Raw genomic sequence first — 18,592 nt, 5'->3', positions numbered from 1 at the left:
ATGTTGTCCCATGTTATGGGAAAACTGACAAGATGCCATAAGTGTCACAGCCATCATTTGAGTTCAGTGCTCGCAACAAACATGTTTCCATCTTCTGATTTAAGCCTGAACACTTTCTCAGAACAGTCCAAAGCCACCTCAAGTGAGCACAACAACTTTTTTGACAAATAAGAGGATTTTCTTTTCATATTTTGGCCTTTTCATAAAACACGCATATAAAACAGCGTGATGGAAACCCAGATTTTGACACAACGATAATGTGCAAGACATTTACAGTGGACAACTTGGAGATGGACACTGCTATCCCATCTATAGGCCTACTGTCAGGGTGTCAGCTGATATCATGTTATGGTATGTTCAATGCTCTATACAGCTACATTTCAGCATCCCCTTCAAATCCCTCCCAACACCTTTGTTTTGCTCCTAACTACGTCACGGTACAGACACTCTCATATTGTGGTTTCAGCTCTACCTGTAAACCAACTGGATCGCATTTATCACGACAACAGTTATCTGGAAACGGCAAGTTGTGAAAAATGTCACCATAAAAACTAAAACATCACGGTATCAATCGTACATCGTCCTGTACATCCTGCTGGTTCACAGCCATACGATTAGCCATCATGTATCTTTTCAGCCCTCCCCATGATTGAAGCGATCTGTGGTGCAATAAGCTGGAGCTGTAGAGCAGCATATCTCTTTGACAAGGCAATAGGAGACTAAACAAAATTAGCCATCTGTGTGTCCCGGTGACAGGCCACAGTGTGACAGTGCTCAGGTGTATCTCCCAGCGTGGCGCAGCCTGATAGTGAAGTGGGCTGGTGTGATACACCGCTTGGTTACTGTTACAGATGAATGACCCCAATGTGTGTGACTCTGTCTGACTCCGCCCCTGCCTCTATCTGTGTAGCTCGGAGAAGTTCCACCGTGGAGGCAGGCAGACAAACGCATCCAGAACCAACACACAGCCAATGGGCTTGTCATTGGGAGAACACACCATGACTAAACAAGGTCTCACTGTGATTGCCTCTCCATGCCTGATGTGGTCTGATGATGGCTCATCCCTGGCCCGGAGATGAGAACCTGATGAACTGTCAGGAGCCAAACAGCTTTAAATGAGAAATCGACAGACGCGAGCTGCAAAGGGAGCATAATAGATGCACTAGGATGCTTGGACATCTTCACAGGTGGTAATGTAGCGGTTTCTCTGTGTCTTTCCTGTGAACATACATTCAAATGCTACACAAGACCAAATATATCCAGTCTACTTCAACAAAACAACTGTCCACATTCCCACAGCAGTGCCGTGTTAATTATAAAACTGCTGAAACAGACTGTACGCATTGTTTAATGTTGCACTGCCATTGTCAAAGAAATGTATTATTCTTTCTTGCGGTAAAAGATTTCATCACATCTTCACTGCTCGGGAGCCTTTTGGCTTTGATCTCAACATGTCTTTTTAATCAAGTTCCAAAAAAAGACGTCTTCATTGTTGCAGATCCTGGCCAGACAGCACTGGGAGACATATGCTAAGTTTATCCTCAGCAAATACACGAGCAGTGCTTTAATATTTTTGCTCTATAATGGTCTTCTTTCCCATTGCACTGGACCCATTTGGCATTATTTGCTGCTGGGCATGACTTCTTAATAGAATCAGGATTCCAATTTGACTCTGCCGCTTAGCAGCCTTAATTTGAAGACAGGCTGTCCACAGCCTTGGAAAGGGGAGGCAGTAATTTGAGCAGACCCCTTCCAGTATTACCACTGCTGTATAAAGCATAATTTCTGGTTTCTTTTTTTTTAACTTTCATGATAACAAATGGCTATTTCCCCGTCTTTTCACATGTATTCAGACAGATTATCGAGTATCATCGTGATATTCAACGGATTTCTGTACGGGGATGCTCATCTGTTTACTTGCGGGGCCCCTGCTGAGTGGTCAAGGTACAGGGTCAGCCACAGAACTGAGAGGGGGCGGGGGTGATTGAGACTCACATGTTTTGCTCAAGGACACTTCAAAAGGATGGATGTATCTGTCATGGGGGCCTGAACTCAGACCTTCTAGATGAAGGACACTATCACAAATATCCAACTCAAATTAAACAGTGTGTGATTCCTCCGTGCACACAAAGACATTATAAAAGAATCTGAGCTATAATAGCAAGCGCATAAATAATAAAATATTAGCTTTAAGGCAACAGACACAAAGAGGCTGCTAATTGAGTATATAATTACCAGAACATGAAGGAGGCGAAGTGGTTCATCAGAGCACTAACAAGCATGTGACCGGTGGCTTCTTGAGAACCTCTTTAAGACATAAATCCTTATAGCTGCCCTAGAAACGACTAACTCCTAGTGATGCAAGGGCCCAGAATAATCATATTCAAATAGTCTTTATCATAATAACAGTTTCTGGTTGAGTCACGAAAAGAGAATTTGAAATGTTGCGAGTCCTGTGTTGTAACAGCCAGGTAAAGCCTGATTGTTATCTCCACGCTCGCTGATAATTTCAAAAATGTCTTACACTATTCATCATTCATTTATATTTACATGTAAATAACCTAGTCAACAACACAGTCCAATATGATTGCACAATCAGCTGTGAATATGAAAAACGAGGCAGTTCAGTGTGTGTGATGTGGATGGATAAATAGGAGGAGAGGAGAGAAAGAGAGAGAGAGAGATGAAGAGAGCGATGGCTGCCCAGTCTGCTGGCACTCAGACCCAGCTGGGTTATTGGGAGGCAGTGGCTGCCTAATGAGCCTCTCTTACCCTAGAGAGCTCACCCCACTCCTCCCCCTAGAGTCTGTCATATAAGGATGAAGGACTGCACACACTCCATCACTATCACATGTGTTGCTTTTCCAACACGCAGTGGGGGAGCTGATGAAAACACAATCTTTGTCTATAACATGCTTACTTGCTCACCAGTCAGAGATATCCTGGTATTTGTAAACATGGATCCTTTTCCCATCTTTTTTTTTTTTTGGATGTAAAAAGGATATGTAGATTCAAAAAAAAAATTATAACAAATAATCCAACGGTGAGTAAAACGCTATAACAGTCAGCTAAGCTATGACTGGGAAGTCAACCAAGACTGCAACAAGCCTGTCCTGTCCACAAAAGGGCCTTTTTGTCTCTCATGGGCTCAGATTATAAGAGTGTGACAACATTATTAAAATAATCCTAACAAAGAGATGTGGTTACAATGTCGCTCAAGGAGACGCCTTGCTCCAAAATACTGCCAAAAGTAAAATGTTGCAGGACAGTTTCCCTAAAGAAAAACACTTTTCTGAGAGTAAATAGAAATCAGAGTTCTCAGTTAGATCAGAGCTCAGCAGAAGATTATGTGTGAGGTAACTTCATCCCGGAATTATCAGTATCACATGATTCACCTTTCAGTAGCTCCACATTGAGATCCAGATGTGAGATCACAACATATAAATCCAAACCCTCCCGACTAATCGGTGCGCTCGGAAAATTACGTCATCGTTCCTGGAAGACCACACGAGTCACTGATGCACAATATTTGGGCCGCAGCAACTCTGCTGCTCTTAGCCTGTATTATGGATTTATATCCCTCTATTTGTTAAGGATTATAGTCGGTTCCAGCTGAGTGAAGCTCCTCCCTTAACGCTCACCTGTTGCAAACATCATTTTTTTAATGTAAAAACGCTGATCGCCACTTTCGTGACACCGCTGACCAGAAATCGCGTTTGTTTGGGTGAACGCTTACAGAGATAGTGGATATATTTTTTTAAGTTGCCTCCTAGTGTATGTCCCTGCTGCATAGTAACATTAGCAATCGCATGAGTAACATGCACAAAATATTAACCGGAAGAGGAACATAAACAAGCCAATCACTGCAGTGACCCTTTCAATGGTGTCACATCACACTCACAATAACTCATTTAGCACATGTACTTTGATGTGAACAAATGTTCAGAGGGATTCCAATCATTTTTGTCCTTTTAATCATAAACCAAAAACCAAAGTTTAATTAAAAAGCCCTCCCGAAGCACAATTCCGTGCCAAGGACACAGAGTATGAACAGAGTACCATCAGAATCTGTTTGAATGTTGACAAAAATAGGTCCTCAGAACAAAATCCGTATTGTTGTGGGAGGGCTGGAAAAATACACGGCTTTGAAATATGCTCAGGTTTCAGAGATAATGTATCAACAGTTATATTCTAAAACAAAAAACTCTTCTGGATCATCCAAAATACCGTCCAGATGGACTTATAATAGCTAAAACGCTCTTCCTTCAACTAAAAATCCATCTATGACTGAACAGACTCTAGGATCCACAATCTACAGTTTGAGCCAGATTGCCTCCACAAGTGAATCACGTGATTCTTGTGATATTATTATATTTCCACTGAATTTCACCAAAATCTGCCCTTCGGTTTTTGAGATATCCTGCTAATAAACAAACAGACACAGTGTGGAGGTAACATTACCTCTTTGGCGAAGGTAAAAAAAAAATAATACTGGGTTATTCTTCATATTACAAGCTGTGCACACAAAGTACAACTAAGCTACTCGAATCACCTCTGTGTTTTTTGGTGTCGGCTCTCTTCAGCACTGTTTTCATGGAATACACTCATGAGATCTATTTCACAATAAAAGCAGTAAATATTATTACTATTGGCCACCAAAACTACTGCGGCAAAGGTGCAAGCCCTTTGTGTTTAACAACTCTGTCAACACACACTCTTCGACAGTTTTAAAATTCATGACTTGTCCACGAAGTCTGTCTAGCTTTCTTAGGCTTGTAAATACACCGCTTAATGGCCTTTACTTTGTAAGGCCACAGCAATAGTTCAACATCTGCACAGGAATACTCCCCAGACAGTTGTAAATTCCAATAAAAGGTTCATGCCAAAGTGAGCGTGAGTGAGTTATTCTGTTAAGGAGGATAGTGGGCAGAACTCCAGTGGGCCCTCTTTCCATTACCACAGCTCCCCAGTGCCTAATGGTCAAGGCCTGTCTCCACTGGGTAAATGTTTACCCTACAATAAGAAAAGAAGAGGCTCACCACAAACAGGAGTAGAGCGAGGCCAGCATGGGCAGGGAGATAATGAGCTCCTATCAGCTTTTCTGCCTCCCTGCCTCGACCGCAGCCAATGCTCATTAGAGCCTGGGTGATAGGCAGGAGAGTTGAATGCACTCAGTCAAGTGGTTCACCACACTTCCACACAGAAACCTGCCTTAATATTCAAAATGAGAGAGAAAGAATCAGCAGTAAAAATATTTGAACAATCTATTCAAACACCTTGTGGATTGTACTGGAGGCAGGCGGCCAGAGAGCAGTTGTTGAGAATGGGCAATGAGGAGATGGCGAAGACTCGCAGGCAGTTCAGTGGGTTTTTTTTGTCATGGGCTGCCAAAATGGCTTTGATTTACTGAGGGACCTATTGATAATTAATTGTATCATCTGTTTCCTCCTACGCTCAAGCCAAGAAAAGCAAAACCCAACTCTTCATCAGAGGCCTGGGCACAATTCATGCCATCAGAGAGGGTGATTGGACCGAAGCTGGCTGTGCAAGCTGTCAGCAGATGGCAGCTAAAACTAAACACCTTTCACTCTCGGCCCTGATGAGAACACAGATTCATGAGCCCAGAACTTTGCCAAGGTGTGGAGAAAACAGTTAATACAGTATTTTTAAGTACACAGTTTCAGTTACTCCTTCCCTAATTAAATAAGTTGGAGGGTGGGGTACTTCCTCATTACTAATCCCCTTGTGAAGCTGCAGGCCTCAACTCATCCAGGTACACGGAAAAACACTGGTTTGGGTTATCATCCACAGTTGTGACTGTGACTTGGCTTTAATGGCTCCCGTCTGCCTGCTGTTCCACACAAACACAGATCTCCCACATATCTACGGAGTGGGCGCTGTCTACAGAAAGCTACAGTACATGGCCGTATATGGAACATATTTTTAGCTCAATAATTCATAATCTTGGAGGGATGCTGAATAATTGAAGTGAACTTGAAGGCCTTTCAGCTCAGCGGAGCTTTGCATGTAGCTGATGGATCTGTGGGATTCAATGCACATTACAAGGGGAGAGGGGAAATATAGTGCTAAGCTGTGTTTCTGTTTTCACTGCACATTCATTGATCAATTATTCAGCCAGGCCCCCTGACTGTGACCTACAGTTCTGAGAACAGGCCTGGGTCTTCTCAGCCTAAGACGGGTCTGTGACAGCGTTTGCTTCTCTTATTGTGCTGCATTTCATGCTCCAGCCAGCATGCTTTTATATCAGTGTATAAAAGAGTGTGCAAAAAACACTCTATGTTGTTCTACTGCGATAGCCGCTGGTTCAAAAATATTATACTAACTGTCATTCATCTGCTTAAATGAAGGTGGTGAGGCTGCTTAAGCAATGAACAGTACGGTCACTTCAGGCAAATCTGTTCTTTCTTGCTCTCGTCTAATCTGGGGAGAGAGGTGAAAAGGAGGAGACTTAGCTTTTTCAAGAGCTTGGGGGGGTCCCCCGACCGAGTGTGGCTTTATCACAGAGGCCTTCTCATGAGTGCTGGATATTTTAATCAAAGGGAAAACCAGCCTTGCAGCCATCATGACTGGGAGTGTCTAATTAACACAAAAGAAAAACACTGCGGTTGTCCCCTAAAACAGCGACCTCCATCACTGCATCAGAAATATCCTTACATTCCTGGAGAACGCTGTTGGTTGTTTTGTTACAGTCTGATGAATCTATCCACAGTGGCTAATTTAGCATGTTGAGGGCAACTAATCTACATACTGTACAACAAATATGCAGAAGTATTCCATGAGAGTTGGGAAATGTTGCACTACATTCTCACTTCTCAGGTCTACATATCTGAAAAGACCCACTGGACGAAACCAGAGTTTGTTATGCACAATCAGCCCTCTGGGATTAAGTCTGCATTGTTCAAAGCTCAGATAAAGTAAGCGTACCTATTGAGGCCAAAAGACATCCACGCTGAATCAGAATAGCCTGATATACAACCGTTTAGAGGTCAAGCTGAGCTGTGTCTGCTATGATTTATGATCCACTTGCTCACCTACAGCTGTAGGGGAGAATACATGTCATATAACATTGCTTTGTTAGAAAAACACAGTTTGATACCATTTTGATAGATGGATTTGAAGTTAGCCAGGCTTTCTGACATGAGCTGGGTGTGCTTTAGACAGAGGTGTTTAATCTTCATCCTGACTGGTAGGCTCCTCACGTCCCCTGAGCTTCTTGTTTTCCTGTATTGATTAAAATCTGCCCTATCCACCTTCCTGGTGTAAGAACTCCTTCAAAGAAGGCTCAGTGGGATTATTCACTAAGAAAAACTTACCCTGGTCTTTGTTCTGACGGTTGCTCTACCTTGTTCGATGTGGCAAGTCAGTGGGCCAATATTGGTACAGAAAAACTTATGAACAGGCTATGGACAAGTGAGCCCTATAGGCTGTCTTTCCGTGCTGTTCATTTACGTATTAGGATCTGAAATGCAAATAGAGGAAGGCAAAGGTGACCTTCGTACAGCGCGGCGATCTTCCCTGTTATTTCAGCTTGACCCTTGAAGCTGCGGTCTGCACAGAGCAAATGAAGAGGGGATTGAAACAAGGGATTAGTTTGGAGATGAGCCCTGCCCTATCTTTAAACATGGACTGGCTGAGGACTGGGTAGCTTACCTCTTATCTTGTTTCATTGTTGCGGGAGCTGAGGAAATAATTTGAACACACACACACACACACACACACACACACACACACACATTTGCAGGTCTGTGTCTGTGGGTATGTTCTACAAAGGTATGATGGCAACAACCACTTAATTTGTGATTAGGGCTTTATTCAAAGGCATGTTTATTCTCCCAGGAATTCATTAGATCCAGAAGCTGCTTCATTTTTTTTTCTCTCCTTTCCTGCGACTCATTCCCCCAGTGAGGTGATTTAATGTTAGTCTCCAGGTGATAAAAAACTGAGGAGCATGACCACAAATACACTGAATACATTAGCTCTTTTTTTCCCCTCTACCAAACACAAGGAAGGATATTCTATCATGCAAATTACCCAGCACTCCAACACATTTCTCTTGTGTCTCATTCCACAGACATCAAATTATTTTAGGTTTAGTGCCAGGTGGCTTAGAGTACCTGTAGTGTTTTAATTTTGCCATTGGAAAATATAATGTTGTTGTTGTGGCAGATATAACTATTTGAAAGAAGAAAAAAAAAACTTCCCAGGCCTTGAACTTTTCCATGAGGATTATTGTAATGTACATGAGAGAAAATAAACACTTTCATTAAATGAGGAGAAGAAAATATAATCCAAATTCCAAAGTTGTAAGATACAGCACAGCCTCATTACTTTTTGACTTTTGTATGTATTCTAACTTTTAAGATTTTAAACTTGCCCAAATGTTGACACAAGTTTGATTAATCTAAAATCATCTTGAAATACACAATTAGGATTTTATTCGTGTATTTCTCTGATAAAAGGATAATTTCTGTTGTTAATTTTCATATAATTCTTGACTGATTTAATGATCTACTATAAAATTGGAATGACCCCGAGGTAAATACAATAATTTTGAATTCAGTTATGGAAAAGTGAGCATCTACATGGAAACAATGAAGTTTTTTGTTGTTGTTGTTGTTTTTTTGCTGAGTTAAGTTTCAACATTGAGTCAGAAGCACTTTTAACAATTAAAGAATTCATGAACAAAAAAAAATAGTCGGCTTGGACTTCAGCTAACATATCCAAGGCTTGCATGTATTGTCATTGACGCCTCTCACAAGAAATAAGGCTCACCAGCAATTCTCCTACAAAGTAAAATAAACTGGATACACAGCAAATGACTTGGTTACACAGTTGACTAAAATGTCCAAAACGGGATGTCCTCGGCATGGTAGGTGTTTGGATTGGTTCTGCAGAGTAGGGGTTTTTGCAAATTCTGATAGTTTTCTCCCACTTTTTGACACAAAACATGGGAAATCTCTCTTTAAAAAAAACAACAAAAAAACGTTGTGTGGCTTACAATGCCGGTGATTCTGACTTTTTGTTGTCTCAGTCGCAGTAAGATCTAATCACACTATTATCTTAATCACTTGTACAATGAATTTGAGGGACTGAGGGACTCCATTGTTTAGTGAGAACAGTAGATATTTATTCTCAGACAGTCTGTTCTGGAAGGCATTCAAAGTGCTCAAGGTGTTTTTGCCAGGCTTTTAATTATGTGTTTGTTTTGTGCAACATAAGGATTTTACAATACAAATGATAAAATAAACTATATTATATTGGAGTTTAAAAGCAATTTGGAGAAAATTCATCCTGCATTTGTACGATATTAGTGCTTGCCTGTTAGGGGATGATATGTGTGCTGTGAAGGCAATTCTTCCAGACGGCTTTGAGCTGAGCTGTGGTGCACCATCTGTAGCAGCCAAGGGGACAACTGTTGCTCATTAAATTAGCCAGTTCAATCATCCTGATGCATCAGAGGAAAACCTGAGATCTCCGTGACCTTTCTCTCCCCCACAACCAAACCTTTTCCTTCACTAATATAGATGCAAACTCAAGTAGGTCAAACACCAGGTATAAATCTTCCTTGGCAAGCCACTGCAGCGTTTGCCAGGTATGCACTGCAGGCTGGCGTGACGGACTGTGAGTGGAGGTGTGGCTCAGGCATGAAGTGGACACGCTGTTGCTGCTGCCAGCAGGCTGGGACCAGCTTGCCACTGGCCGAAGGGTTTGCCTCCTACATGGGGACCAGTTGGCTGCTACAGTGTATTCCTGAAAAGAGATATTTGTTATCGAAATTAAGCTGACGGTGCATTCATATGAAGGCTGTGGCTAACATAAAGTCTTTCAACAGTGCCGAGTTGCATAAAACCACTCCGGCCAAGGTCGTTGAGGATATTCCAAGGGAAACAAAAACCTTTTGATCTCTAAGTCCTAGAAGCAAGGAATGATTTTACTCCCCCCCCCCCCCCCCCCCAAAAAATCCCAAAACCCAAACCAGTATTTTAAAATGCAAATAATTTGTGGTAAATTGTAATTGTATTGCCATGTTGTTTTTGTTTGCTGAACATTTTAACTGCTTTCTAACCTTGTCGGGACACCTTGAATGGACAACAACAGTCAGTAAACGTCTAAATGTTTGCTGGGATGTTGCAATGGAACCTAAAGTGTTTTTTTTTTACATCATGCCACGCTTCTCGCTGGATCTGGCTTGTTGTCAACATCATTTGTTTCACTGCTGCTGCAGCTCAGCAAAACTACATCATACTGCTTTAAAGAGCACGCCAATGTTTGGAATACGTCAATTTGCCATCCTCATAGACCAGAAGATGAATACCCTTCACTTCTGTGTGTGTGTGTGTGTGTGTGTGTGTGTGTGTGTGCGTGCGTGCGTGTGCGTGTGTGTGTGTGCGTGTGTGTGTGTGTGTGTGTGTGTGTAGTTGAAAGCTCCAGAGACTCGCTGACTGCTAGTTAGCTTAGCACAAAAAATGTTAACGGGTGAGCTGTGTTTAAGGTTACCTTGACATCCAACAACCTCAGGTCACCAAGGAATATTTCTTCAATTCACTAAAACTCAAGGAATGTCAGAGACACTTTGTCTCTTGTGGCTTCTATTGTCTTTTTTTGGTGTGTAAAACCCAGCCATTTCCTCAGACAACAACAGACAGTTTCGGAAAAAAAATATTTTTAAAAAATGGTTCAAAGAAATGAGCATTTAATGATTTGTTTTTTTAAAGGTTATACTTAATTATTTTAGGCAAAGTAGGAAGTTTATTCAATCCACATAACCTAATAAAGTACAAAAATATGACACACAAGATAGATAAACAACTTTGTTTCTGTTATATTTCTGAACTAGCTTATGAAAATGGAACACTGACACAAATAAAACATGTCTGGAGGAATGCACCCTTAGTTTCAGAGGTTGAGGAGAGTTAGCAGAGGTTGCTGTGCTTAGCCAGTATAAAAAATGGAGGCTTGTATTGAGTGTACAGGCCTGCACCTCCAGGCAACAGTGATAAATCCACCTGTGAGAGAGCTTGTATCAGACAGGCCCAGGCCACTGGCAGATAAATCGACTGGCCCGCGCCCTGACTGGGAGACGCACCCCTGTGGGCTCCCCTGCCGCTGAGAGTTATATTTCCAGCTCTGTCCCTCGTAGGTTGAAGCAGCGCTTCAGGATACAAGCAAGCTAAATGAAACACTAATGCACCAAGTTTCCCATCAGAAATTTCCATAATTCATTTCCACACATTTCCTTGAGAGCACACTGTGGGATTTGAGGGAGGGACTGGGAATCTAAATGTACCAGCTGTGTGAAAAGAGGCGTCTGATCAACAGCTCAGTGGCTGGGGCCTGTAATGTTGAAAGCTAGCCACCCTGACCTTACAGGTGTATTCCCTATCTTTCGACTGCTTTTTTTTCACATCACAGTGCCAACAGACTTAGTTCAGTCAGAATGTGCTTCGCCTCCTCCCTCTGCCTCTCTGGATTTAGAGTTTATACAGTTGAGAAAATCTATTATTTTATGTTGCGCATTTCAAAGAAATCCCCTTTCTCAGCCATTTCATTCCCATCAATAAATAAGCCAGATTCTGCCCTTTCATTCAGCACTTGAATCTATGTTGCATGATTTGAGGGGCTTAAAAGTGCTTCAGCAGTTCTCTTTGTGTTCCTGGTTAACTGTTTCCCTCTAGTTTGTTTGTCATTTGATTATTTATATTTTTCCTCTCTTTTTGCCAATAAACTGCTTACTAAAACCATTTGTTCTCTGGAATACTAATTCTCTCACGGATTGAAGATATTACTTTTGATGTTGTTCTCTCAGACCAAAGGGTGTTTTTGTGTGTTAGTATATTGAACCAAAGCCTGAGATGTTCAATATTACATCCTTCTCAAAAAGTTCTGAAAGTGTGTGATGGAACAAAAAAAAGGCCATTTTCAATATTTGAATCCTTTAGAACTGAAGCTGTCCCTGGCTCTCTCTTTTTTTTTTTTTTTTTTAATATTCAGGATCCAGACCAAAATCATTTTAAATAAAGATAAAAGTGGCCTGAAATTGTCTGTTCAGAATGCAAATTGGAAATAATTTTTTCTGTAAAAATAATATTTAAGAGGGGTGCAAAATCCTCCTCTAAGAATAATGGAGCAGTAACCAGGCTTTGCAAGCTTTGTTGGATGGAGAACAAATGGTTTGTACTAACAGTGTTTAGAACACAGAAATAGTCTGAACACCAGGTGCTGTACAACAATATTCCCCGCAGTGTGATGAATTGGTTGACTAAAGAGGGTATTCATCCAAAGGGAACCGTAGTCTGCTATATGTGATTGCTAAAGCTGACAAAGTCCAAGAAAAACAGCGTGTTGTTAAACCCTTCAATACATCTATGCAATCCTAAAAGGATAGGATGATTTCATTTTGTCAAATAACATTTAAATCTCAAAAGCTGCACATGTTTAGGATTCATTAGAATCAAAATCAAATCTGGTCATGTACAATTTTGGATGGTAATAACAATAATATGCATCTTTTTTCCTAAATTGTACCAAAACCGCAACTGACAGATGGCGTTGGTGGTAAAAATAAGTTTACTCATGTGTCCCTTTGTCTGGAAAACAATCTTAATGGTTTACCTGGGATGTTGGAGAGCAAGTTAAAAAAAAAAAAGAAAAAAAAAAAGAGAGCGACCGGTCCTCCGGGGTTGCTTTTTGCCTGAGGTAAGACACAGGTGGATGGAGCCCAGAGCGGGGTCACAGTAAAGATTTATACTATGTACAAAGTAAAGAACAGAAGAAAAATGGCTGTTCATGTAGCGTCTCAGTGAAGCGAGTGAAACAGCTGTTCACGGAGTGAGGAAGTGGTCAGGTAAGACAGGCCGGGAAATAATAATCACAGGCCCATCTGCTGACCTGGGACTGCATGGCCCCTGGGCTCCCAGCACAGGCCCTCCGTATGGAGCACAGCACAGCCCTCGCCCCGGGAAACCTGGCCACGCACACTAGGCTGCTGACACTGCCACATGCTCGCTTTCTGAGGTCGGTCTAGTCTGCTAGTCTGTGTGCTCTCTCAATATGATGCACTCAAGCTAAGACGCTGCTAAAGATATTGTATAGTCACAACAAGCAGCCATTAAATGTACTGTAAGTACACATTTGCACCTCAGGAAGATATCTAAATACACAAATACCAAGAATAGTGACAAACTCTTCTTTTGTGAAGTGATAAACTGTTGCTACACTATAAGTTCCATTTAATAAAACAAGCTCATTAAATATGAGGACAAAGTTTCAGAGCTAAATGTTCAACAACAAGGGATCAAGGGCCAGGCTCGTTCCAACTGCCAAAGTACTTAATTCTAATCATCAATTTAGTGACTAATAGCAGTGTAAGATGGCATTTTAATGTAACGTTGGATTAAAACACATTTATCATATTAGAGCGCATATCAGTGATTTCCTGGCTGTGCATCCTTGATGGTTTTTCCAGGAGCAAATCAATATTGTGCTGTAATTGAGCGATGAGGAGGGTGAGAAGTGTGAACAGCCTAATCATAATTAAAGAGCAGGCTGCTGAACATGAGGGTGAACTCAAGCTCTGAAAGATAAACAGTGTCAATAAGATATGCTGCAGCCCAGCCGAGCTTTGTAATAACTTTTGGGAGTTGTGTGAACTTACATCAGAGACGAAATTAAAAAAGATTCATTCTGACAATTCTGAGAAAAGTGATCTGAAACAAGAAGAACGAGTTCAGCCCGCAGCGGTGACAGAGACTCAATTGATGGGGTATTTTTAATAGGTAGGCATGGAATCAAAAGGTAATAGCATTACCTTTTTTTATCCTGTATCGCAATACCCACAATATTAGGACTAATCATAATTAGTCTCCATGTTCACTTCACAGTCTGAAATATGATGCAGATAAACATCAAAACCTCTTAAAGGAAACAGATGCTTCCTCAACATCCACCTGCACACAAAACGCATATAAACAAGCACCCCCTTAATCACTCTCCCTGCCTCTCTGTCTCCCTCACACAAACATGCACACATCACACACACACATTCTTTGCTCTATGACATGCCGTCAAAGCATGCACCACAAAAGCACCTTTAATGTATTGGAAGAAAAGTGGTAAACAGATTTGCATCACTACTCCACATTATCTGCTGACACCTTGAAATGATTTGTTTTATGCACACTTGGCCTTGAAGATTGCAAGCAGGTTGTCAGTGATGATAGAATTGAGGTAAATGGTGTAGACTGAGAAAACAACAACTTTGCTGAGGTCCCCACTTTGAGTCGGGGAGGCAAACTGCTTAACGCAAAAGGCAATTTTAATTGTATCGATTCAGCCATACAAATGTAGAATTCTCTTCAAAAGTGCGCGAGTCAGCACGCTTTCTGTCTCCAAATGCAGCCAAAAGAAGCTAGTTTATTTTGTAGCAAAGTAGACAGCGCACAATCACAGGATAGGGTTTTAGTTTCGCATCATCCAACACAATACTCAAAAGTTATTTGACAGTAAAAGTGCAGATTGTTCAAAGCCCTGTTTAAATATGATCAACATTGCAAAATGCAAACAGCGGAATGAAGATGAATTTTTGCAAGTGTGTGTCATTTGTTAGGTGGGGAATAGCAAAGTAGCCTTTCTTGCTCCTTTAATAGCTGGAGAAAAAAAACATTTGTTTGTAAGCAAACAAATGAAGAAGCTTCTAAGAAGCACTATCAGAAAATAAACATTGCCAGAAAAAAAAAAGACAATTACGGTTTTGTGCTAACAATTCCTTGTGGATTACAGAGGAATTTTTTTCATAGCTTTTATGTTTTAAATTATTCGAACATTGACCAATTGTTTCAGGGTTATCCACGTTCCAACAGTTTTGTTTCTATTTCAGTTGTGTTCAACTGTCTTTAACCTGGTGTAAATGGTTACTGGTCAGATACAAATGAATTCCTGAAACACGGTGGCTGATAATTTACATACCAACCAAGACAAGACAGAGCATTTACATTTCACACATTTCTCTATCATCTATGTTGTAAAGTGACAAAAGCTCTGATAAGGGTTGTTATTCAATATATTCAATCCTCCACATCATATACAGTATCACTAAAAGTGAATCTGACACGTTAAATTCCCTGAGGACAATGAACATTTTTTGTGACCTCTGGTTATCAGAGCTGCAGAAGCAGGATTTTTTCCCATCACGAATAGTTTGGAAGCTGATCTTGGTCCACTATTCAGCATGAACAAGTATAATGAGAAGAAAACACGAGACTTATAGAGAACAAGGAGACATTTTGGATCCGGCAGTTAAATCTAGCGACATTGAAAATATGATTGATGCACTCTTGGAATTTAAAAGAGGTAGAAGGTTTGCTTTTGAAGCATTTCGATGTTGTCATTTCTTTCCCTGCAAAAGTTATATCAAACACACATCATTGTTTGTCAAGGGCCTTTTTTTTTTTCTTTTTTTTTTGCAAGCTTTTAAGTAAGAAATTTAAGCACGTTCAATTCAAGAACTGTTGACAAGAAAAATACCTTGACTTTATGATTAAAAACTAGTACATATGGGTTTTTACAGTACAAATCAACAGTGTAGGTAATTAAAATGTGTTTAAAGGTAACAATATTAATGCTAACTACATGGGAAAATAGGAAATTGCGGCAAAAATACACAGTTAACAGACATGTAAATTTCATGAGCTGTTTTTTTTCTTATAATTCACTAAAAAGTTATCCAATAGCTTTTATGCAGAACGATACCATTTCAGGTTTACTGTGTCACTGAGATATTAAAGCATCAGTTCGCATCCCCCTGCCCTCTCAAATAAGGAGATGTGTGCTACAAGGACGCGTGTGCAACAGTCTGGTGGCATTTGTTTTGATTTTCACATGTATCAATGCTTGTGCGTGTGTGTCTTTATACATGTACATTTTATATGAACAGACATACAAGCCTGGGAATGTTTGCGTCTTTGTTTACACACGCGAGCAATCGGACCGTATGAGGCTGCATCGCATTGACATGTAGTAGATGACAGGCCTGGTCTGATGGAGATGGTCATTTCCCAGGTAGAGCTGGGCACACCGTGAGGGATGGGTTCTGTGTGGCTGTCACAAGACATTACCAGACGGCGCAGACGGCTACACACACACACTCACACACACACGCCCATGAAGATGATCACATTTGATACACAGATGACATTCTATCCCTGCTGTGACAACACGGGCTCATTTTTTCTGCTCTGACATCCGTTGTTGTGTGGGTGTTTTTCAAGTCAAATCTATCATTTTAATGGAGAAGTAGTCAGACCTGAGGATTATTTGAGGGATAAATATATCACCGTCTGTTTGTTCACCATCGACCGCATGTCATTGTACCCTGACTGACTCTTTCAAGATGAATGCCTTAAGATACCAGAATACATACAGAGATGCAATAGACCCCGTCCCATCAAAACATCCAGAGAACAACAGCAGCAAGCTGTAGAACCATTTGCATAGGCTCTGATAACAGGCTCTTTAACATAACCACAGAGGGATAATGAACAGGGTAATTATGTTATCCTTAGTGACTACAAAGAAACAATAGGCCCATCAATTAAAAATCCTCAGGACTGCTCTTGTTTAGCACCATGAGTGTAACAAAGTGAATTGTCCACCACGATTTTAGCTTTTTGCAAATGTCTTTAACAAAGTAGACCTGATGAAACAATTTGCCAGGAACCAATGCACAAGGGCACGATGGAGTATTCCAGCATATTGCTTAAACCATGGCCTCTGAAAGCACCACTAATTGCATCTGGGATTTGGTTATCCAATCCCATGGTGCATTGCAGCCGGGTGAGGAGCAGGGGGGTGAATTAGAGGCTGGCGGGGTGAAGCTTCTGCTTGCTGAAGCCTTGACAGTGCTTTGTACTGAATGATTGTTCTCCAGACAGCTGACGGAGGTAGCGGTGCACGCAGAGTTGTTTGAAAGCCCAAAAGGATATGCGGCTGCATCATCAAAGTCCAGCAAGTCTTCCATGTGTCAGGGAGAGATTAAGCTCTTCCAGAGAGGGCAACGCCTCTGATCACTCTATTCAATCGATGGGATTTGAATAAAGGAATAAAACATCAGGCATTGTGTATCTGGGTGCTGTGCAACCGCTGGATAGGATTAAGGCATGTTGGAGCTGTAACAGTGACAGACGCCATCAATCACAAGTTCCCTACACTAGTTAGCTCAAGTTGATATTAGCCCCTAAATAGGACACATCTGTTTGTTGCTGCACACTCTCTGACTTTAATTAATTCTCAAGTCATTTTATTTTTAGGCACGAGTTTTTATTTGTTGCTGCTCCTGTACATGTGCACAAAAATGTAAATCGCATCCTTCCTTTGCTCAGAGTGCGGGGCTCACAAACACTGGGATACTGCAAATGAAACACACATCCACAAGTTCACACGCACAGCGGAGGACACAAAAACACAAACAATATGAAAGTCACTGTGCAAACAAACTTTGGTCTGGTGGTCTACTTCAGCCTAATTTTCCTGGCTGAGTTCTCTATCATTGCCCAGCATCTCCTCCACAGGCTCTGTCAGATAATAGCTTCCTTTCTCCACTTTTCGAGAGAGAATGAGTCTATTCCCTGGGAACTGAGTTCAAGGGCAGGTCTGTGTAACGCAGAGACACAGACTCTTGCCAAGACCTTGGCTTCAGATCCTGAAAATGGCCTAGCACATTTTACACCTGAGTTGAACAAATACTCCGCACTGACCAGGAGCCCCAACTCTCCTATATCAGGTGTTGATCCAGTTTAGGATTGTCCTTCCTTCCGCAACCTCTAAGTCGAACCACCACTGCTTTTTTCCTGACTCGTGTCATCATCATGCATCAGAAAAAGTGGTAGTGTCCCAAGTTGTAGCATACAACTCAATTAACAGTCCCGCTTGTGCTAAATTGTTCTCTCTTTTGTCTTCGTTGCCTGATCCTCTTCTGTTTTTTGCCCATCATGTCCCACAGTGGGACATAATTACTAAATTCTTTTGCCTGGCTTTGCTCTCCTATTATTAGCCCAGCATTTAAAGCCCCCTCCCTGGTCAGATGGTCAATGCTTGAGGGCAATATGTCACACTACATGGGCACAAAAGGTAGCCAAACAATGCCTATTGAGGACCAGGTGCCGCTGCAGTAATACCATTTGGCTACCTAAACACTATTGTGGTTCTTGTTGATACAGCACATTAATTGCTAAGGCTTTAAACAACCATCTTAATTAATGTACCAGTGGATAAGGTGTATGAGCTCAACTGTTCTCTGGATTGGCGAGCTGGCATCCTTGAATGACTCACAATGACAGAGAGAAGAAAATATGACTGCAAATATGACATAAAAGAATGCGCAGTAGCATCATTACAATGGCTTTTCATCATTATGTTGCATGAGAGAAATGTCCTTTTTTTTCTCCGCCAACAAAGATATTTTTGGCGATTGAGACAGCCTCTTTAATGATGTTTTGGAGCTTAGTGTTCACTGACAGGAATGAATTTGATTGGTATTTTTGACGTTCACTCTCTCTTTCATTTTTAAGTGGGTGCA

The sequence above is a fragment of the Aulostomus chinensis genome, chromosome 7 (assembly GCF_037954235.1).
Source record: "Aulostomus chinensis isolate RoL2024-O1b breed Wild chromosome 7, RoL_Achi_v1.0, whole genome shotgun sequence".
NCBI classification, from domain to species: Eukaryota; Metazoa; Chordata; class Actinopteri; order Syngnathiformes; family Aulostomidae; genus Aulostomus; species Aulostomus chinensis.
The sequence above is the reverse complement of the archived record's forward strand: the minus strand, read 5'-3'. Positions refer to the sequence as shown.